The sequence below is a fragment of the Triticum urartu genome, chromosome 3A (genome assembly GCF_056163025.1).
Source record: "Triticum urartu cultivar PI428250 chromosome 3A, HENAU_Tu73, whole genome shotgun sequence".
In the NCBI taxonomy this organism is placed as follows: domain Eukaryota; kingdom Viridiplantae; phylum Streptophyta; class Magnoliopsida; order Poales; family Poaceae; genus Triticum; species Triticum urartu.
The window spans coordinates 249702615-249727221 of NC_141875.1; positions in this window are offsets into that span (position 1 = coordinate 249702615).

Below are 24607 nucleotides of genomic sequence, written 5' to 3' on the forward strand. Positions count from 1 at the left end.
TTGTATCGCCCTTTCGCTTGCTGTCAATTTCTTTGTTATCTCTCTGATGGAACCAAACAATTTCCATTATCGATTGATGTATTCCCTCTATTTCTTTTTAGTTTGCATATAAGATTTGGTCAAAGTCAAATTTTGTAAAGTTTGATCAACTTTGTAGGAAAAAATATGAACATCTATAATACTAAAGTTATATGGTATGAAAGTTAATTTTATGATGCATCCCACAATATTGATTTCATAATGTGAATCTTGATATATTTTTCTATAACCTTAGTCAAAGTTAATAAAGTTAGACTTTGATCAAATCTTATATGCAGACTAAAAAGAAACGGAGAGAGTATTTTTATTCGTGTAGGATTCCTAATGTCATGACACTATATGCTTTCTATTAATCCTGGAAACAAAAGGCCCTTAATAGTCCGGTCAATGAGCCAGTACTCAGTCTTGTTGATTTAGTACTAAGTTAGTTCAAATTTTGAGATGGAGGAAGTACATATTTAGTGTCGCTGATTTAGTATTAAATTAGTTCAAATTTTGAGACGGAGGGAGTACATATTTTGATGACCGTTTCTTTGGCCTTGTATGCCTTGTGCTTGAATTGGCGCATCCTGTATGCTTGCAGGAGCGAGCGAGGCCTTTCCGTTATGGTGAGCATGTTGCTCATGCTTTTGGGTGGTGGAGGATGCTCTCGACAACTTCCTCTTGGAGCTTTCCTTGAAGGGGCTTGGTGCATCCGCGGTATGCTTCGACCATCTTTAAGCACTTGGTGTCTCTACCATCTTCGTGGGAGTGTAAGTGGCATGCGTTGACATCAATGTGATGAATTGCATGATTTTTGGTGCTCTGCCATATCACATGACATACTGGTAGTGTAGAGCCATGGGCTCGTTACGACTTCGGCCACTTTGGGAGTCCTTTCTTTGTACCGATGACATGTCTGGTAATGTGATTGCTTTAGCACTTTTACCTTGCCTCATTTTTGTATTCCGGTATTGGTTTTGTCATAGCCACGGAGGATGCCGCCTCTTGGGGGGTGGCATGCTTTCTTCTTGGCGTTCCCGCCTTGCCGGAGGGGCTCTTCGCATCTCGGGAAGATGCTGTCTTTTGGAGGCGGCTTACTTTCTCTCATGGGTGCCCAACTTGGTTGGCCTCACTTTGCCCGAGGGGCGTTTCACATCTTTAGAGATGCGGGTTTTGCTATGGTTTTGGGAGGTTTCCACCTCCCAGAAGTGAGTGCGCATGTCTTCGCATCTCCACTTGTCGATATGCGGTCAGTTAATATCCCTAGGGATCCCAAGGCGCTTCTTCGTGGGCAACACTATCTGGATCGCCTTCGTGGGGAGCACTACCTGGTGATGGAGTCGAATCCGACAGATCTCAGGTAGCGGGTCCCGAGCTGGTAGTCTTGGCATGATGGTAACATGACATGAGGGGGAGACGATGTTTTACCGAGGTTCACGTCCTGCTTTGTTGTACTGATTGTGGATGGGGTACATATTACAAGTTGATCTATCTTGAGATCGTGTATGATTGAGCCCCTCTCTACTATCTAAACTCCTCAGCGTATATAGACACCAGGGTACCTAGGTTTACACATAGGTCGGTTGCATCTAAAGATAAACATGCCTAAGATTGCATTTGTGCCTTGGAGTATGCGTCACGTTTTCGAAAGATTTCATCTTGATTCCTCCATGAGGCTTGACGAATGTGGCCCATTGGTTGGTCATCTGGGGGTCCTCGGCCCAACCCATGTCTTCTGGGAGTTGACAAGGTTAGCACCCATTTATCCAAGAGACCATCAGTACCCCTTGAACCGGTCTTCAAGCCAAGGACTTCCTCTGGCGGCAATCCTCCATCTATTGTTTTCGGCCTTGCAAACTGGCTCAACATATTCTTTGCGCGCCTTCTTCCAAAGCGACCAGAATCTCGCTCGAGGAATAACAGACCTCGGATGTCCGAGGAGCCCCGATCAAGCTTCCCAAAAGGTGTTTTGCTTTCATCGGATCCAAATACCCTCTCAATGTAAAGTTATCTTAGCAGCAAACTATTCCCGTGCCGGGATGAGGGTGCCGATTGATACGTCTCCAACTTATCTATAATTTTATATTGTTTCACGCTATCATAGTATCAATTTTGGATGTTTTATATGCAATATTATATCATTTTTTAGGACTAACCTATTAACCTAGTGCCCAGTGCTAGTTGTTGTTTTTTGCTTGTTTTTGGCCTTTCAGAAAATCAATATCAAACAGAGTCTAAACGGCGAAAAAACTTTGGATTAATTTTTTATGGACCAGAAGGGAACCACGAAGGTTCGGAAGAAGACCTGAGGAGTCACGAGGGAGCGACAAGCTCGGGGGGCGCACCCCCAGACTTGTGGGTGAAGGAAATATGTCCAAGAGGCAATAATAAAGTTATTATTTATTTCCTTATATCATGATAAATGTTTATTATTCATGCTAGAATTGTATTAACCGGAAACTTAGTACATGTGTGAATACATAGACAAACAGAGTGTCACTAGTATGCCTCTACTTGACTAGCTCGTTCAATCAAAGATGGTTAAGTTTCCTAGCCATAGACATGAGTTGTCATTTGATTAATGGGATCACATCATTAGAGAATGATGTGATTGACTTGACCCATTCCGTTAGCTTAGCACAATGATCGTTTAGTTTGTTGCTACTGCTTTCTTCATGACTTATACATGTTCCTCTGACTATGAGATTATGCAACTCCCGAATACCGGAGGAACACTTTGTGTGCTACCAAACGTCACAACGTAACTGGGTGATTATAAAGGTGCTCTATAGGTGTATTCGATGGTACTTGTTGAGTTGGCATAGATCGAGATTAGGATTTGTTACTTAGATTGTCGGAGAGGTATCTCTGGGCCCTCTTGGTAATGCACATCACTATAAGCCTTGCAAGCAATGTGACTAATGAGTTAGCTGCGGGATGATGCGTTATGGAACGAGTAAAGAGACTTGCTGGTAACGAGATTGAACTAGGTATTGAGATACCGACGATCGAATCTCGAGCAAGTAACATACCGATGACAAAGGGAACAATGTATGTTGTTATGCGGTTTGACCGATAAAGATCTTCATAGAATATGTAGGAGCCAATATGAGCATCCAGGTTCCGCTGTTGGTTATTGACCGAAGATGAGTCTCGGTCGTGTCTACATAGTTCTCGAACCCGTAGGGTCCGCACGCTTAACGTTCGGTGACGATCGGTATTATGAGTTTATGTGTTTTGATGTACCGAAGGTCGTTGGGGTCCCGGATGAGATCAGTGATATGATGAGGAGTCTCGAAATGTTCGAGACGTAAAGATCGATATATTGGAAGGCTATATTCGGACATCGAAAAGGTTCTGAGTGGTTCGGATATTTATCGGAGTACCGGAGAGTTATGGGAATTCGCCGGGGAGTATATGGGCCTTATTGGGCTTTAGGGGGAGAGAGAGGGGCTGCCCAGGGCAGGCCGCGCCCCCCCAAGGCCTAGTCCGAATTGGACTAGGGGGTGGGGCGGTGCCCCCTCCTTCCTTCTCTTCTCTCTTCCCCTTCCTTCTCTCCTACTCCTACTAGATGGAAGGGGGGAATCCTACTCCCGGTGGGAGTAGGACTCCCCAGGGCGCGCCATAGTAGAGGGCCGGCCCTCCCCCTCCTCCACTCCTTCATATATGGGGGAGGGGGGCACCCCATAGACACACAAGTTGATCACTGATCTTTTAGCCGTGTGTGGTGCCCCCCTCCACCATAATCCTCCTCGGTCATATCATAGCGGTGCTTAGGTGAAGCCCAGTTCCGGTAGCATCATCATCACCGTCATCATGCCGTCGTGCCGACGAAACTCTCCCTCGAAGCTCTACTGGATCGTGAGTTCGCGGGACGTCACCGAGCCGAACGTGTGCAGATTGCGGAAGTGCCGTACCTTCGGTGCTAGATCAGTCGATCGTGAAGACGTACGACTACATCAACGGCGTTGTCATAACGCTTCCGCTTATGGTCTATGGGGGTATGTAGATGATACTCTCCCCTCTCGTTGCTATGCATCACCATGATCTTGCGTGTGTGTAGGATTTTTTTTTGAAATTACTGCGTTCCCCAATAGTGGCATCCGAGCCAGGTCTATGCGTAGATGTTATATGCATGAGTAGAACACAAGGAGTTGTGGGCGTGGGTATATACATATTGCTTCCCGTCACTAGTTGATTCTTGATTTGGTGGTATTGTTGGATGAAGCGGCTCAGACCGGCATTACGCGTACGCTTACACGAGACTGGTTCTACCGACGTGCTTCGCACACAGGTGGCTAGTGGGTGTCTGTTTCTCCAACTTTAGTTGAATCGGATTCAATGAACAGGGTTCTTTCTGAAGATCAAAAAGCAATCACTATACCGCGTTGTGGTTTTTGATGCGTAGGTAAGAACGGTTCTTGCTCATCCCGTAGCAGCCACGTAAAACTTGCAACAACAAAGTAGAGGACGTCTAACTTGTTTTTGCAGGGCATATTGTGATGTGATATGGTCAAGACGCGATGAGATATAAATTGTTGTATGAGATGATCATGTTTGTTAAAGTTATCGGCAACTGGCATGAGCCTTATGGTTGTCTCTTTTATTGCATAAGATGCAAGCGCCATATAATTGCTTTACTTTATCGCTATGCGATAGCAATAGTTGCAAAAGCAATAGTTGGTGAGATGACCATGTGACGACACATTGATAGAGATCAAGATGATGGAGATCATGGTGTCATGCCAGTGACGATATAGATCATGACGGTGTTTTGGAGATGGAGATCAAAGGCACAAGATGATGATGGCTATATCATGTCACATATTTTGATTGCATGTGATGTTTATCCTTTATGTATCTTATTTTGCTTAGTTCGGCGGTAGCATTATAAGATGATCTCTCACTAAATTTCAAGGTATAAGTGTTCTCCCTGAGTATGCACTGTTGCGACAGTTCGTCGTGCCGAGACACCACGTGATGATCGGGTGTGATAAGCTCTATGTTCACATACAACGGGTGCAAGCCAGTTTTGCACACGTGGAATACTCGGGTTAAACTTGACGAGCCTAGCATATGCAGATATGGCCTCGGAACACTGGAGACCGAAAGGTCGAGCGTGAATCATATAGTAGATATGATCAATATAGTGATGTTCACCATTGAAAACTACTCCATCTCACGTGATGATCGGACATGGTTTAGTTGATATGGATCACATGATCATTCAGATGACTAGAGGGATGTCTATCTAAGTGGGAGTTCTTAAGTAATATGATTAACTGAACTTTAATTTATCATGAACTTAGTCCTGATAGTATTTGCATAACTATGTTGTAGATCAATAGCTCGCAATGTAGCTCCCCGTTTTTTTGATATGTTCCTAGAGAAAAACTATGTTGAAAAATGTTAGTAGCAATGATGCGGACTAGGTCCGTGATTTGAGGATTATCCTCATTGCTGCACAGAAGAATTATGTCCTTGATGCACTGCTAGGTGACAGACCTATTGCAGGAGCAGATGCACACGTTATGAACGCTCGGTATGATGACTGCTTAATAGTTTAGTGCACCATGCTCTATGGCTTAGAACCGGGACTTCAAAAATGTTTTGAAATGTCATGGAGCATATGAGATGTTCCAAGATATGAAATTGGTATTTCAGACTCATGCCCGAGTCGAGAGGTATGGGACCTCTGACAAGTACTTTGCCTACAAGATGGAGGAGAATAGCTCAGCTAGTGAGCATGTGCTCAGAATGTATGAGTACTACAATCACTTGAATCAAGTGGGAGTTAATCTTCCACATAAGATAGTGATTGACAGAGTTCTCTAGTCACTATCACCAAGTTACTAGAACTTCGTGATGAACTATAATATGCAAGGGATAACAGAAACGATTCCCAAGCTCTTCGTGATGCTGAAATCGACGAAGGTAGAAATCAAGAAAAGCATCAAGTGTTGATGGTTGACAAGACCACTAGTTTCAAGAAAAGGGCAAAGGGAAGAAGGGGAACTTCAAGAAGAATTGCAAGCAAGTTGCTGCTCAAGTAAAGAAGCCCAAGTCTAGACCTAAGCCTGAGACTAAGTGCTTCTACTGCAAAGGGACTGGTCACTGGAAGCAGAACTGCCCCAAGTATTTGGCGGATAAGAAGGATGGCAAAGTGAACAAAGGGATATTTGATATACATGTTATTGATGTGTACTTTACTAGTGTTTATAGAAACCCCTCAGTATTTGATACTAGTTCAGTTGCTAAGATTACTAACTCGAAACGGGAGTTGCAGAATGAACAGAGACTAGTTAAGGGTGAAGTGACGATGTGTGTTGGAAGTGGTTCCAAGATTGATATGATCATCATCGCACACTCCCTATACTTTTGAGATTAGTGTTGAACCTAAATAAATGTTATTTGGTGTTTGCGTTAAGCATGAATATGATTTGATCATGATTATTGCAATACGATTATTCATTTAAAGTCAGAGAATAATTGTTGTTCTGTTTACATGAATAAAACCTTCAATGGTCATACACCCAAGGTGAATGGTTTATTGAATCTCAATCGTAGTGATACACATATTCATAATATTGAAGCCAAAAGATGCAAAGTTAATAATGATAGTGCAACTTATTTGTGGCACTGCCGTTTAGGTCATATTGGTGTAAAGTGCATGAAGAAAATCCATGCTGATGGGCTTTTGGAATCACTTGATTATGAATCAGTTGATGCTTGCGAACCATGCCTCATGGGCAAGATGACTAAGACTCCGTTCTCCGGAACAATGGAGCGAGCAACAGACTTATTGAAAATAATACATACTGATGTATGCAGTCCGATGTGTTGAGGCTCGCGGTAGGTATCATTATTTTCTGACCTTCACAGATGATTTGAGCAGATATGGGTATATATACTTGATGAAACATAAATCTGAAACATTTGAAAAGTTCAAATAATTTCAGAGTGAAGTGGAAAATCATCGTAACAAGAAAATAAAGTTTCTATGATCTGATCGTGGAGGAGAATATTTTGAGTTACGAGTTTGCTCTTCATTTGAAACAATGCGGAATAGTTTCACAACTCACGTCACCTGGAACACCACATCGTAATAGTGTGTCCGAACGTCTTCATGATCCAACCGATCCAAGTACCGAATGTACGGAACCTCCATGTTCAGCACATGTTTAGCACGATGACATCCCTCGAGCTCTTGATCCAGTTGAGGACGAGGGAGATTTCCATCAGCACGACGGCATGGTGATGGTGATCATGAAGTTACCGGCGTAGGGCTTCGCCTAAGCACTATGACGATATGACCGAGGTGTGTAACTGTGGAGGGGGCACCGCACACGGCTAAGAAAAATCTTGGAGTGCCTTTGGGGTGCCCCCTGCCCACGTATATAAAGGAGGGAGGGAGAGAGGCTGGCCCTCCTAGAGGCGCGCCAAGTGTAGGGAGTCCTACTAGGACTCTCAAGTCCTAGTAGGATTCCCTTTCCTTTTTGGAGTGGGAAAGAAGGAAAGGAGGGAGAGGGAGAAGGAAAGGGGGGAACGCGCCCCCACCCCTTGTCCAATTTGGTTTGGGCAGGGGGGAGGCGCACGCCACCTCGTGGCCCTTCTTCCCTCTCTCCACTAAAGCCCAATAAGGCCCATTAACTTCCCCCGACGAATTCTCGTAACTCTCCGGTACTCCGAAAAATACCCGAATCACTCGGAACCATTCGATGTCCGAATATAGCCTTCCAATATATGAATCTTTACCTCTCGACCATTTCGAGACTCCTCGTCATGTCCGTGATCTCATCCGGGACTCCGAACAATCTTCGGTCATCAAATCACATAACTCATAATACAAATCATCATCGAACGTTAAGCGTGCGGACCCTACGGGTTCGGGAACTATGTAGACATGACCGAGACACATCTCCGGTCAATAACCAATAGTGGAACCTGGATGCTCATATTGGCTCCTACATGTTCTACGAAGATCTTTATCGGTCAAACCGCATAACAACATACGTCATTCCCTTTGTCGTTGGTATGTTACTTGTCCGAGTTTCAATCGTCGGTATCATCATACCTAGTTCAATCTCGTTACCGGCAGGTCTCTTTACTTGTCCCTAATGCATCATCCCGTAACTGACTCATTAGTCACATTGCTTGCAAGGCTTATAGTGATGTGCATTATCGAGAGGGCCCAGCGATACATCTCCGATACATGGAGTGGCAAATCCTAATCTCGATCTATGCCAACCCAACAAACACCTTCGGAGACACCTGTAGAGCATCTTTATAATCACCCAGTTATGTTTTGAAATTTGATAGCACATAAGGTGTTCCTCCGGTATTCGGGAGTTGCATAATCTCATAGTGAGAGGAATATGTATAAGTCATGAAGAAAGCAATAGCAATAAACTTAACGATCATTATGCTAAGCTAACGGATGGGTCTTGTCCATCACATCATTCTGATCCCGTTTATCAAATGACAACACATGTCTATGGCTAGGAAACTTAACCATCTTTGATTAACGAGCTAGTCTAGTAGAGGTTTACTAGGGACACTCTGTTTGTCTATGTATTCACACATGTACTAAATTTCCAGTTAATACAATTCTAGCATGAATAATAAACATTTATCATGATATAAGGAAATATAAATAACAACTTTATTATTGCCTTTAGGGCATATTTCCTTCAATCTCCCACTTGCACTAGAGTCAATAATCTAGTTCACATTGCCATGTGATTTAACACCAATAGTTCACATCTTTATGTGATTAATACCCATTGCCATGTGACCAACACTCAAAGGGTTTACTAGAGTCAATAATCTAGTTCACATCGCTATGTGATTAACACCCAAGAGTAATAAGGTGTGATTATGTTTTGCTTGTGAGAGAAATTTAGTCAACGGGTCTGCCACATTCAGAGCAGGATGTATTTTGCAAAATTTTTATGTCTACAATACTATACATGGAGCTACTCTAGCTAATTACTCCCACTTTCAATATGTATCTATATCAAGACTCAGAGTCATCCAGATCGGTGTCAAAGCTTGCATCGATGTAACTCTTTACGACGAACTCTTTATCACCTCCATATCCGAGAAATATTTCCTTAGACCTTTAAGGATAATTTTGACCGTTGTCAGTGATATACTCCTGGATCACTATTATACCCCATTGCCAAACTCATGGCAAGGTACACAACAAGTCTAGTATACAGCATGGCATACTTTATAGAACCTATGGCTGAGGCATAGGGAATGACTTTCATTCTTTCTCTATTTTCTGCCATGGTCAGGTTTTGAGTCTTACTCAACTTCACACCTTGCAACACAGGTAAGAACTTCTTCTTTGACTATTCCATTTTGAACTACTTCAAAATCTTGTCAAGGTATATACTCATTGAAAAATCTTATCAAGCGTCTTGATCTATCTCTATAGATCTCGATGCTCAATATGTAAGCAGCTTCACCGAGGTATTTCTTTGAAAAACTCCTTTCAAATACTCCTTTAAGCTTTCCAGAAAATTCTACATCATTTCCGATCAACAATATGTCATTCACATATACTTATCAGAAAGGCTGTAGTGCTCCCACTCACTTGTAAATACATGCTTCATCGCAAGTCTGTATAAAACTACATGCTTTGATCAACTCATCAAAGCATATATTCCAACTCCGAGTTACTTGCACCAGTCCATAGATGGATTGCTGGAGCTTGCACATTTTGTCGGCACCTTTAGGATTGACAAAACCTTCTGGTTGCATCACATACAACTCTTCTTTAATAAATCCATTAAGGAATGTAGTTTTGATATCCATCTGCCAGATTTCATAAAATGCGGCAATTGCTAACATGATTCGGACAGACTTAAGCATTGATACGAGTGAGAAAATCTCATCGTAGTCAACACCTTGAACTTGTCGAAAACCTTTTGCGACAATTCAAGCTTTGTAGATAGTAACACTACCATCAGTGTTCGTCTTCCTCTTGAAGATCCATTTATTCTCAATGGCTTGCTGATCATCGGGCAAGTCAACCAAAGTCCACACTTTGTTCTCATACATGGATCCCAGCTTAGATTTCATGGCCTCAAGCCATTTTGTGGAATATGGGCTCATCATCGCTTCCTCATAGTTCGTAGGTTCGTCATGGTCAAGTAACATGACATCTAGAACAGGATTACTGTACCACTCTGGTGCAAATCGTACTCTGGTTGACCTACGAGGTTCGGTAGTAACTTGATCCGAAGTTTCATGATCATCATCATTAGCTTCCTCACTAATTGGTGTAGGAATCACTGGAACTGATTTCTATGATAAACTACTTTCCAAATCTGGAGAAGGTACAATTACCTCATCAAGTTCTACTTTCCTCCCACTCACTTCTTTCGATAGAAACTCCTTCTCTAGAAAGGATCCATTCTTGGCAACAAAGATCTTTCATTCGGATCTGTGATAGAAGGTGTACCCAACAGTCTCCTTTTTGGGTATCCTATGAAGACACATTTCTCCGATTTGGGTTCGAGCTTATCAGGCTGAAGATTCTTCACATAAGCATCACAACCTCAAACTTTAAGAAACGACGGCTTAGGTTTCTTGCCAAACCATAGTTCATACGGTGTCGTCTCAACGGATTTAGATGGTGCCCTATTTAACGTGAATGCATCCGTCTCTAATGCATAACCCCAAAATGATAGTGGTAAATCGGTAAGAGACATCATAGATCGCACCATATCTAATAAAGTACGGTTACAACGTTCGGACACACCATTACACTGTGGCGTTCCAGGTGGCGTAAGTTGTGAAACTATTCCACATTGTTTCAAATGAAGACCAAACTCATAACTCAAATATTCACCTCCACAATCAGATCATAGAAATTTTATTTTCTTGTTACAATGATTTTCCACTTCACTCTGAAATTCTTTGAACTTTTTCAAATGTTTTAGACTTATGTTTCATCAAGTAGATATACCCATATCTACTCAAATCATCTGTGAAGGTCAGAAAACAACGATACCCGCCGCGAGCCTCAACACTCATTGGACCGCATACATCCATATGTATTATTTGCAATAAGTCATTGGATCGCTCCATTGTTCTAGAGAACGGAGTTTTAGTCATCTTGCCCATGAGGCATGGTTCGCAAGTATCAAATGATTCATAATCAAGTGATTCCAAAAATCCATCCATATGGAGTTTCTTCATGCGCTTTACACCAATATGACCTAAACGGCAGTGCCACAAATATGTTGCACTATCATTATCAACTTTGCATTTTTTTGGCATCAATATTATAAATATGTGTATTACTATGATCGAGATTCAATAAACCATTGGTATTGGGTGTATGACCATTGAAGGTTTTATTCATGTAAACAGAACAACAATTATTCTCTGACTTTAAATGAATAACCATATTGCAATAATCATGATCAAATCATATTCATGCTTAACGCAAACACCAAATAACATTTATTTAGGTTCAACACTAATCTCAAAAGTATAGGGAGTGTGCGATGATGATCATATCAATCTTGGAACCACTTCCAACACACATCGTCACTTCACCCTTAACTAGTCTCTGTTCATTCTGCAACTCCCGTTTTGAGTTACTAATCTTAGTAACTGAACTAGTATCAAATACTGAGGGGTTGCTATAAACACTAGTAAAGTACACATCAATAACATGTATATCAAATATCCCTTTGTTCACTTTGCCATCCTTCTTATCCACCAAATACTTGGGGCAGTTCTGCTTCCAGTGAAGACGTTCGACTACATCAATCACGTTCTGGTTACCACTATAGTTTTGGGGTTATGCATTAGAGACAGCTGCATTCACGTTAAATAGGGCACCATCTAAATCCATTGAGACGCCATTGTATGAACTATGGTTTGGTAAGAAACCTAAGATGTCGTTTCTTAAAGTTTGGGGTTGCGATGCTTATGAGAAAAAGTTTCGAACCGATAAGCTCGAACCCAAATCGAAGAAATGTGTCTTCATAGGATACCCAAAGGGGACAGTTGGGTACACCTTCTATCACATATCTGAAGGCAAGATATTTTGTTGCTAAGAATGGACCCTTTCTAGAGAAGGAGTTTCTCTCGAAAGAAGTGAGTGGGAGGAAAGTAGAACTTGATGAGGTAATTGTACCTTCTCCCGAATTGGAAAGTAGTTCATCACAGAAATCAGTTCCAGTGATTCCTACACCAATTAGTGAGGAAACTAATGATGATGATCATGAAACTTCAGATCAAGTTACTACCGAACCTCGTAGGTCAACCAGAGTATGGTCCGCACCAGAGTGGTACGGTAATCCTGTTCTGGAAGTCATGTTACTAGACCATGACAAACCTACGAACTATGAGGAAGCAATGATGAGCCCAGATTCCGCAAAATGGCTCGAGGCCATGAAATCTGAGATGGGATCCATGTATGAGAACAAAGTATGGACTTTGATTGACTTGCCCGATGATCGGTGAGTCATTGAGAATAAATGGATCTTCAATAGGAAGACGGACGCTGATAGTAGTGTTACTATCTACAAAGCTCGAATTGTCACAAAATGTTTTCGACAAGATCAAGGTGTTGACTACGATGAGATTTTCTCACTCGTATCGATGCTTAAAAGTCTGTCCGAATCATGTTAGCAGTTGCCGCATTTTATGAAATCTGGCAAATGGATGTCAAAACTGCATTCCTTAATGGATTTATTAAAGAAGGTTTTGTCAATCCTAAAGGTGCTAACAAAGTGAGCAAGCTCCAGCGATCCATCTATGGACTGGTGCAAGCATCTCAGAGTTGGAATATATGCTTTGATAAAGTGATCAAAGCATATGGTTTTATACAGACTTGCGGTGAAGCCTGTATTTACAAGAAAGTGAGTGGGAGCACTAGAGCATTTCTGATAAGTATATGTGAATGACCTATTTTTGATCGGAAATAATGTAGAATTTTCTGGAAAGCATAAAGCAGCGTTTGAAAGGAGTTTTTCAGAGAAAGACCTCGGTGAAGCTACTTACATATTGAGCATCAAGATCTATAGAGATAGATCAAGACGCTTGATATATTTTCAGTGAGTACATACCTTGACAAGATTTTGAAGTAGTTCAAAATAGAACAGTCAAAGAAGGAGTCCTTGCCTGTGTTGCAAGGTGTGAAGTTGAGTAAAGACTCAAAGCCCGACCACAGCAGAAAATAGAAAGAGAATGAAAAGTCATTCCCTATGCCTCAGTTATAGGTTCTATAAAATATGCTATGCTGTGTACCAGACCTATTGTGTACCTCACCATAAGTTTGGCAAGAGGTTACAATAGTGATCCAGGAGTGGATCATTGGATAGCGGTCAAAAATATTCTTAGTGGAATAAGGAAATGTTTCTCGGTTATGGAGGTGACAAAGAGTTCGTCGTAAAGAGTTACGTCGATGCAAGCTTTGAAACCGATCTGGATGACTCTTAGTCTCGATCTAGATACATATTGAAAGTGGGAGCAATTATCTAGAGTATCTCTATGCAAAGCATTGTAGACATAGAAAATTTGCAAAATACATACGACTCTGAATGTGGCAGACCCGTTGACTAAATTTCTCTCACAAGCAAAACATGATCACTCTTTGGGTGTTAATCACATAGCGATGTGAACTAGATTATCGACTCTAGTAAACCCTTTGGGTGTTAGTCACATGGAGATGTGAACTAATCACATAAAGATGTGAACTATTGGTGTTAAATCACATGACGATGTGAACTAGATTATTGACTCTAGTGCAAGTGGGAGACTGAAGGAAATATGCCCTAGAGGCAATAATAAAGTTATTATTTATTTCCTTATATCATGATAAATGTTTATTATTCATGCTAGAATTGTATTAATCGGAAACTTAGTACATGTGTGAATACATAGACAAATAGAGTGTCACTAGTATGCCTCTACTTGACTAGCTCGTTGAATCAAAGATGGTTAAGTTTCCTAGCCATAGACATGAGTTGTCATTTGATTTACGGGATCACATCATTAGAGAATGATGTGATTGACTTGACCCATTCCGTTAGCTTAGCACGATGATCGTTTAGTTTGTTGCTACTGCTTTCTTCATGACTTATACATTTTCCTCTGACTATGAGATTATGCAACCCCCGAATACTGGAGGAACACTTTGTGTGCTACCAAACGTCAAAATGTAACTGGGTGATTATAAAGGTGCTCTACAGGTGTCTCCGGTGATACTTGTTGAGTTGGCATAGATCGAGATTAGGATTTGTCACTCCGATTGTCGGAGAGGTATCTCTGGGCCCTCTCGGTAATGCACATCACTATAAGCCTTGCAAGCAATGTGACTAATGAGTTAGTTGTGGGATGATGCATTACGGAACGAGTAAAGAGACTTGCCGATAACGAGATTGAACTAGGTATTGAGATACCGACGATCGAATCTCGGGCAAGTAACATACCGATGACAAAGGGAACAACGTATGTTGCTATGCGTTTTGACCGATAAAGATCTTCGTAGAATATGTAGGAGCCAATATGAGCATCCAGGTTCCGCTGTTGGTTATTGACCAGAGATGAGTCTCGGTCATGTCTACATAGTTCTCGAGCCCGTAGGGTCCGCACGCTTAACGTTCGGTGGCGATCGGTATTATGAGTTTATGTGTTTTGATGTACCGAAGGTTGTTTGGAGTCCTGGATGAGATCAGGGACATGACGAGGAGTCTCGAAATGTTCGAGACGTAAAGATCGATATATTGGAAGGCTATATTCGGACATCGGAAAGGTTCTGAGTGGTTCGGGTATTTATCGGAGTACCGGAGAGTTACAGGAATTCGCCGGGGAGTATATGGGCCTTATTGGGCTTTAGGGGAGAGAGAGAGAGGGGCTGCCTAGGGCAGGCCGTGCGCCCCCCAAGGCCTAGTCCGAATTGGACTAGGGGGAGGGGCGGCGCCTCCTCCTTCCTTCTCTTCTCTCTTCCCCTTCCTTCTCTCCTACTCCTACTACATGGAAGGGGGGGGGGAATCCTACTCCCGGCGGGAGTAGGACTCCCCAGGGCGCGCCGTAGTAGAGGGCCGACCCTGCCCTCCTCCACTCCTTTATATACGGGGGAGGGGGGGGTACCCCATAGACACACAAGTTGATCATTGATCTTTTAGCTGTGTGCGGTGCCCCCCTCCACCATAATCCGCGTCGGTCATATCGTAGTGGTGCTTAGGCGAAGCCCTGTTCCGGTAGCATCATCATCACCGTCATCACGCTGTCGTGGTGACGAAACTCTCCCCCTCGAAGCTCTACTGGACCGTGAGTTTGCGGGACGTCACCGAGCCGAACGTGTGCAGATTGCGGAGGTGCCTTACCTTCAGTGCTAGATCGGTAGATCGTGAAGACGTACGACTACATCAACCGCGTTGTCATAAAGCTTCCGCTTACGGCCTACGAGGGTACGTAGACGATAATCTCCCCTCTCGTTGCTATGCATCACCATGATCTTGCATGTGCGTAGGATTTTTTTTGAAATTACTGCGTTTGCCAACAGTGGGCCCCTCATGGCACCTCCTGACCTAATTCCACCTCTATAAATTCCCAAATATTCCCATTATACCAGAGAGCCACCCGAAACACTTTTTTCGCTGTCATAGGTTTCTGTTCTTCCGAGATCCCATTTGGAAGCCATTTCCGGCACCCTGCCAGAGGGAGAATCGATCACGGAGGGTTTTTACATCATCCTTGCCGCCCTTCCGGTGATTGTTGAGTAGTTCACCACAGATCTATGGATCCATAGCTAGAAGCTAGATGACCTCTTCTCTCTCTTTGATTTTCAATACAATGTTCTCCTCGATCTTCTTGGAGTTCTATCCGATGTAATCTTCTTTTGCGTGTGTTTGTTGGGATCCAATGAATTATGGGTTTATTATCAGATTATTTATGAATATTAGTTGAGTTTTTTTTGTGAATTCTATTATGCATGATTGTTATAGCTTTGCATTTCTCTCCGATTGTAACATCCCAAAATTCTAAATTTTGGAATGTTATATTAAATGAATAGTTTTGATTGTTTGTTTGATTGTGGTGTGGTTGCTTGTGTGAAATTGAGTGAAATTTGAATTTTTTTTGAAAGTTGAATAAGAGGGAATGAAATGACTTTCCCAAACTTTGACCTTGCATTTAAGATCTCCATGAATTCATATTCATTTCATCACAAAACCCTAGAGTAAAGATGATATGATTTCTTCCATTTAAATAAATGAAAAGGGTTTTGAAAAGATTTGAATTCCATTTGGAAATATTTCAAATTCGGAAACTTAATGCAACTCAATGAGTTTCATGAGAGAAGATAAAATGACTTCTTCAAATGCTAAGAAAGAGAGTTGGAAGTTTCAAAGTGTCAAATTGAAAGTCCCTTTGAAGTTATTTTGAAACCCACTTTCAATTTGGAGTTATTTGGTTTTTATTCAAATTATTTTTCTCCAAAAATAAAATATATGGAAAATAGGGTAAAATGATTCCCTACAGTAAAAAAGTAGAGAAAAATGAGTTTGAAATCATTTTGGTATTTTTAATTTTTATTTGGATTTTAAATGAACCACCAGTACTATTCGCTTTATTTAAATTTTTGTCGAATTTATTTGCCGCTGAAAATATGTTCATCATTTTGGAAATCTTTTTCTGAAATTTTTTATATATAATATGCATATGTACAATTTTATTTTTATTTTCTTTATTCAGCTTTCCCTTTTCTGTTTCTATTAAAAAAAACTACGCGTGCGCCTGGAACTAACTGTTGCCCATGCGCGTAGCATAGTGGCATCGGGAGCCCCATCATTTTCTTTTTCTTCTCGCCTACATGGGCCAGGCCCAGCCGGCCATTTTTTTTCTTATTTTTTTCACTTTGGCCAATTTTCTTTTAAAAATAACTACAGCGCGCGCGGCCGGCCGAACAATTTTAGGCCCATGCGAGCGCCTCTCTTTTCGCCTCTATTTCTTTTCTTTTCGTCTACATTTAGTTCCACATTGCTAGCCTTTGACCCCTAAGCCTCTTTTTCATCTATAAATATAGAACCATAGAACCCCAAAAATCATTCACTGCGAGTTAAATCAATATTTTGGTTTGACTAGCTTCACAAAAGAAAATATATTTCTTCTCTTCGGCGGGACTTCTGAAAGTTGTCTCTTTTCTCCGAAGTCGTTTTTTCTCTATTTTATAAAGGTATTTTTCTTCATAATTTTTATACTTTCATAACTTATTATTTTTAGACTAGTGTATGGTAGAATAATTAGATTTATAAATTAGTCCCTGTATTTACATTTTAAGACTAGAATTCTTTTAACCATAACTCTTTTTCTTCCATAAAATAACTTGACTTTGATTTTTTAAATAGCCATAACTTTTTACTCGTTCATCCAAATTAGATGAAACCAACGTCAATATTTTCATCTTGATTCCACCTATCTAGTGAATCTATCAAATATTTTTTTTTACAATTTTCAAATTCAAAATTTGTTTAGATTCATACTCAAATTTCTTTCGATCATATCTTTTTATCCGTACCTTCGTTTCCGATGAACCCAACTGCATCAGATTCGTATTGAAGTAATTTTTTCATTTGCACAATTAGTGTCATCTTTCCAACATATAATTTTGATCTTATCCAGTTACTCTACTAGTCCATCAAATAGTTGTTACACAACATTCTAAACAGATTCAATGCTATGTTGAATTACTTGATCCGTTATTTTCAATCTAGTAATTCTTTTTCCTACATTTTCATATTGACTTCCTACATCCAGTAGCATCATTAGTTTCAACTTTTGATCTTTTCAAATTTGAACGATTCAAATTTGAATTCGAAGCTTCACTTGATCATATCTTGTAAACTGTAGTGCTTTTTCATTTGATTCATTTTTCAAATTGAATCCCTAGGCATAATCTAACATCTTGAGCCATCACCACACTTTTTCACCGAAATTAGGATCTAATCTTTCAAAATAATTTGATTTGGTTCTTTTGGAGTTTTTGCAATCTTCCTTTGCATTTTTTGGGTCTTTGAGTGATTGCTTATGTGTGGATAAAATTGCTTACTTACGATAGATTGATCGGAGTGTGACGAGTAGAACTATCTGGAATTATGAGTGCGAAGAATCTTCATCAACAATACAACGCAAGTTCACACTTTGATCATACTTTTCAATACCCAGTTTTTACTATGCATTAGTTTCACCCTCAAAGATTGCATGAGTAGGATTGGGAACATGTGGCCTTGCTATGCAGTTCATGAGATAGGAACCTATGATCTTTGAAACACCCCGAGAATATTCGTTGTGTCATATGTTGCTTAGCCATGCTCGTAGACGGGGATTGGTATGTGAGATTCATGCAAGTTATGAGAGAAATAATAATTAAGGGAAAGTTTAAGGTGGCAACATTAACACACATCTCGGTGGAATGGTTGGGGCACCCTGGAAAAACCAGTGGCTTGTCTGGGCACCTGCAAAAACTAGTGTTTGCCCTAGGGGATTCCGGAGGACCCGTGTGATCACCCTACGGAATGCCACCCAGGCTCAAAGGGATCATATGATATTTCATGCCTAGAAACTTCCATGTGCAGCCACAAGCCATTATGGGCTCTAGCATAGTTGAGTAAGTTGTGGGAAACCTTTCCATGATATGCTAGCAGATGTAGGGGGATTGTAGGTGTACCGACCTATCTATCGGTTAAGGGGACCTCTTCGGAAAGACTATGTCTCGATCATCCGCTTCTCAAACAACAAGCAGTGCGAGGAATTCAACGTAGGAGATCGAGTCTTGTGGGGAAAAGTGTGCAAACCTCTGTAGAGTGTACAAACTAATCATGATTAGCCATGTCCCCGATTATGGACAATTTGAGTATCTAGAAGTGAATTATTTGTTGATCTCATCACTCTATTTAATTAATGTATTGGGTTATTAATAATTTGGGATTTTTTGGGATTGAGTTGGAGGAACCTTCTCAATAATGGCATAAACTTGGTAGTGAATAAAACATTTATTCCTTTCTTGCAGGGAAAAATTAGCTTTATGCAAAATTAAACTTAGAGCCTCCACCAGCCAAATATGCATGTAGTGATAGATATTGTTCATCATTATTCTGTGGTGTGAATTTGCCAGTACATTCAACGTACTGACCTACACGGCTGCAACGTCTCATGTTGCAGGAATTATTCGATGAGTAAGTGATACGTTAGGTGCGATGACTACACTCAACTTTGCCGCTGTTGGGACTCCACAACCTTGTTGTCACTTCCGCTATATTATTTGAGGTAATAGCATTTACGTTATTTTATACATGTGATTTACCTCTGTTATAAATCCTCGAGTATTGTGTGTGTCAGCATACCGATCCAGGGATGACACTTAAGCACAGAGACTTTGATCTATCCGGGTTGGGTCGCTACACCGATCTATCTGTTTGGTTTGGCCAACTAGATTGATTTCTCTTGCAATGGGAGAGGTGCTTTTTGATGGGTTCAATCTTGTGGTGCTCCATCCCAGTGACAGAAAGGGAAAGGACACATATTTGTATTGTTTCTATTAAGGATAAAAAGACGGGGTTTATTCATATTGCTTAGGTTTACTTTGTCTACATCATGTCATCTTGCTTAAGGTGTTACTTTGTTTTATACTTAATACCCTTGATGCATGCTAGATAGCGGTCGATGGGTGGAGTAATAGTAGTAGATGCAGGCAAGAGTCGGTCTACTTGTCTCGGACGTGATGCCTATATAGATGATCATTTCCTTGAATACCCTCATAACTATGCGCTTTTCTATCAATTGCCCAACAGTAATTTGTTCACCCACCGTATGTTATGTGCTCGAGAGAGAAGCCTCTAGTGAAAACTATGGCCCCCGGGTCTACTTTTATCATATATAAAAACATAAAAATACCTTGCTACACTTCTATTTATTTTGTTTTGCAATTTATCTTATTACCTACCACTACGAGATTTGATCCTTGCAAATAACCGCCGAGGGTATTGACAACCCCCTTTTTTGCGTTAGGTGCAAATTTGCTTTTGTGTGTGTGCAGGTGCTGCTAACGAGGTTCTGTGTGGTTCTCCTACTGGATTGGTAACCTTGGTTCTTAACTGAGGGAAATACTTATCTCTACTGTACTGCTTCTTCCTGTCCTCTTCAGGGAAATCCCAACGCAGCTCATAAGTAGCACTGATTCGGTTGCGTTCTGGCAACTTTGACCAAATCTGAAACACCACCATGTACTGCAAAACTGATAAGTCCTTTTAGATGTCATTATAACGTGTTAACACAGCTCGAGGCCACTCCCATTGGCATGTCTCACTAATAAAGAGTCCGTGCCCTGGATTTCTAGTGATATTACCAGCAAAACCCCTCGATTCGCGCACGCATGTAACACATATCACATTGAGAACTCGTGCAATTACTACCACACAGTACGCTCCTTTGGTGTTTTTACCAGCCCATAAAAGGCACACGACAAAGTGAATCAATATTCACACCTTACTCCTTGCTCTCGCTCTCATCATCCCCGAGCTCCAACGCCCGAAGAACAGAGCACAAACAGCCTCCTACCCCGTTTTTCCTCTTCCCAATTGATGGAGTCCTGGACTAGGGGGTTCTAACCACGTCGGCCTCCGGGTTATGGGCCGAGCCGAGGACCCCCAGACAACCAACAAATGGTCCATGTTTGCCATGTCGCACGACATACTCAAGATGGAATCCTCCGAAGACTTGGCACATACGACAAGTTTATCCCTTTATGTAACCGACCTGCATGTAACCCTAGGTACCCTCGGTGCCGTCAACGGGTTTTAGATGTAGGGTTAGATTCACTCACATATGATCTTGAGGTAGACCATCCTATACTTTGTACCCCATCCAAATCAATATAACAAGAGCAGGACGTAGGGTTTTACCTCTTCGAGAGGGCCCGAACTACGTAAAGCATAGTGTCCCTTTTGTCCTGTTACCATCAAGCTAATAGCACCAGCTCAGAACCCCCTACCCGAGATCCCCCGGATTTGACTACGACATTGGTGGTCCATACAGGTCCCGTTGTGTGGTCAAAGCAGCTCGATGGCTCACCTTCGGATTGATGACAACATTGGCTATGGGAAGACCATCTTCCTAGAAAACTTTTTGTCCTCGACAGCGTCATGCTCTACACCGATTCGACTAGCCACCTCAGCTAGATCAAAAAAACTTCGCAGGCCAGACCATCAACTTTGGAAATCTAGAGTACGCTATGGATTCCTGCAACGAGCTTGCGTTTTCAGGCTGGGTGTCATACTAGTCCAAAGACCTCGCTGACGCCTTCGTCCTGATCTCAGATTCAATCTCCGACCAGGACCATGACGCAGATCACACCTGAGATCTAGCTTCGAGCCTAGAATCGAGCATTGCCTCGACGGTTAGACGAAGTTTGACCGATGAAATTCCCAAGGCCATGAAAGATGGTATCTCAGGCAAGCTTCACCTAAGCCCAACCTTCAGTCAGGATATGGGTGAGGCCATCAAAGCGCTTCTGAATGAGATGTTAGATTAGATTTAGAGTCTCACAATCTCAAACGATTGGACCTCGATTTATGATCAGATTTGGGAGAAATATGGAGAAGCAGGAATTTTCAACCACCCTCCACCCACCTAGTCGCTACCATCGAGGATTTAACCAACATCTTAGCACACACCTTCGAGGAGGCAACCGACATGGATGAAGATGTCGGCGAGTTGTCACACTCTACTTTGTCGCCTGCTGCTACCCATACCGGCAAGTGGGCAGATATGTCGACCTACGATGTTTTACATGCTAGACACTCCCAAGGATGGAGAAGGAAGTGGAAAACCCCCCAAGCACCGACGTAGGGGCTACTGTAACAGAGGCAACGACAATGGTGACACGAGTAATAGTGGCACCAGAAACGGTGGTACCACCAACGGAGATGCCGCCCAAGATGGCAATGAGAACCAGAACACCATGAATGATGTCAGCGCTGATAATAACAACGGCGATGATATGATCAATGGGGATGAAGATGACCCCAATGATGGCGATTACGACCCGGATGCCGAGGAGGATAGAAGCCTCGACCCTGACGAGTACGATGCTTTCAAACAACCCTTCGAGGAACCTTGAATCGAAATGCTCTGCAGGCGATTGGCCAGTACGGTCAAAAGCATCAAGCAAAAGTCCCAGTGGATTAGAACCGAATAGGACGAAATGAATGACAGATGGGTCGAGCTCCTTAGGGCCGAGTAGGCACTTGAGGACAAACTCGAGCAAACTGGGGCTAAGAAGTTTTCCCCCCAAGGAAGTTACTTCTAGATCTCGACGAGGAGGCCAAGGACAACGTGCTATCTAGGCGCGAGTTGGCCGAGAAGCCCGGCCGCTCTCCTTGGGGCTGAGATAGGCCAGCAAGCGGGTACAAGAATATTACCGAAGCCCCATGGTGCCAAGGTGGAGTAGGTCCACCTTGGCCCTTGAAGAAATATGATCTGAGGGAGAAAAGACGTTAAGGCCAGAAGCTCCACCTCGATCAATCTATAAATCTAGGGAGCGTCCACCTATTGGACAGGTGGGATACCTAGCTTGATTAGCTAAGAATGGCGATGTTCTTGATTACACGCATGATTGGAGAGTGAACATGTCCAACGTGCGTCATTCCACTACCACGATCCGAGGAGGTACCCACCCCATGTGCTTCACAGACGAGGTCATGCAACACAAGTTCCCAGAGGGGTTTAAACCCATAAATATCGAGCAATATGATGGTACAACAGACCCCGCCATATGGATTGAGGATTTCCTCATGCTCATACACATGGCCAATGGCGATGATCTCCATGCCATCAAATACCTACCCTTGAAGCTCAAAGGATCCACTCATCACTGGCTTAATAGCCTCCCCGAGGACTGAATTGGAGTCTGGGAAGACATCGTGGATTTGTTCTGAGCAAACTTCCAAGGTACTTATGTCCGACTCATGGATGCCAATGACCTTGCTCATGTCGTGCAAAGGCCAGTGGAGTCGGTCTAAAAATTCAGGAATCGGTTTTTGACCAAGAAAAATCAGATAGTGGACTACCTGGATGCCGAGGTGGTACCCGTGCTACTTGTGAGCTGCGTTCATATTTTCTGTAAGAGGAGAGGATGATGCAGTACAATAGAGGTAAGTATTTCCGTCATTTAAGAACCAAGGTTATCAATCCAGTAGGAGAACCACGTGAAACCTCGTTAACAACACCTACACACACGAAAGCAAATACTTGCACCCAATGCGATCAAGGGGGTTGTCAATCCCCTCGGCGGTTATTTGCAAGGATCAAATCTCGTAGTGATAGATAGATAAAATAAAATAACGGTAATAAAATTACAGCAAGGTATTTTTGGATTTTATATATGATAAAAGTAGTCCTGAGGGCCATAATTATCACTAGAGGCTTCTCTCTCGAACAAAAAGCATACGGTGGGTAAACAAATTACTGTTGGGCAATTGATAGAAAAGCGCATAGTTATGACTATATTCAAGGCAATGATCATGTACATAGGCATCACGTCCGAGACAACTAGACCGACTCTTGCCTGCATCTACTTGTTGGGGAACGTAGCATGCAATTTCAAAATTTTTCCTACGATCACACAAGATCTATATAGGGGATGCATAGAAACGAGAGGGGGAGAGTGTGTCCACGCACCCTCATAGACCGAAAGCAGAAGCGTTAGGTTAACATGGTTGATGTAGTCAAACATATTCGCGATCCAACCGATCAAGTACCGAACGTACGACACCTCCGAGTTCAGCACATGTTCAACTCGATGATGTCCCTCGAACTCTTGATCCAACAGAGGGTTGAGGGAGAGTTTCGTCAGCACAATGGCGTGGTGACTGTGATGGTGATGTGATCCCCGCAGGGCTTTGCCTAAGCACTACGACGCTATGACCGGAGGAGTAAACTGTGGAGGGGGCACCACACACGGCTAAGAGAACAACTGTCGTGCTATGGGGTGCCCCCTACCCCCGTATATAAAGGAGGAGGGGAGGAGGCCGCCGTCCTAGAGGGGGCGCACCATGGGGGGAAGCCGAATAGGATTCCAAGTCCTATTCGGCCCCCTTCCTTTCTTACGGAGGGGGAAAGGGGAAGGAAGAAGGAAGAGGAGAAGGAAAGGGGGGCGCGCCCCCACCCCTAGTCCAATTCGGACTCCCCATGGGAGGGGGGCACGACCACCCTTTGTGGGCTGCCTCCCCTCTCCCCTATGGCTCATGTAGGCCCACTACTTTCCCCGGGGGGTTTCGGTAACCCCTCGGTACTCCGAAAAATACCTGAACCACTCCGAAACCATTCCGGTGTCCGAATACCATCGTCCAATATATCAATATTTACCTCTCGACCATTTCGAGACTCCTCGTCATGTCCGTGATCTCATCTGGGACTCCGAACAATCTTCGGTCACCAAAACACATAACTCATAATACAAATCATCACCGAACGCTAAGCGTGCGAACCCTACGGGTTTGAGAACTATGTAGACATGACCGAGACACATGTCCCATCAATAACCAACAACGAAACCAGG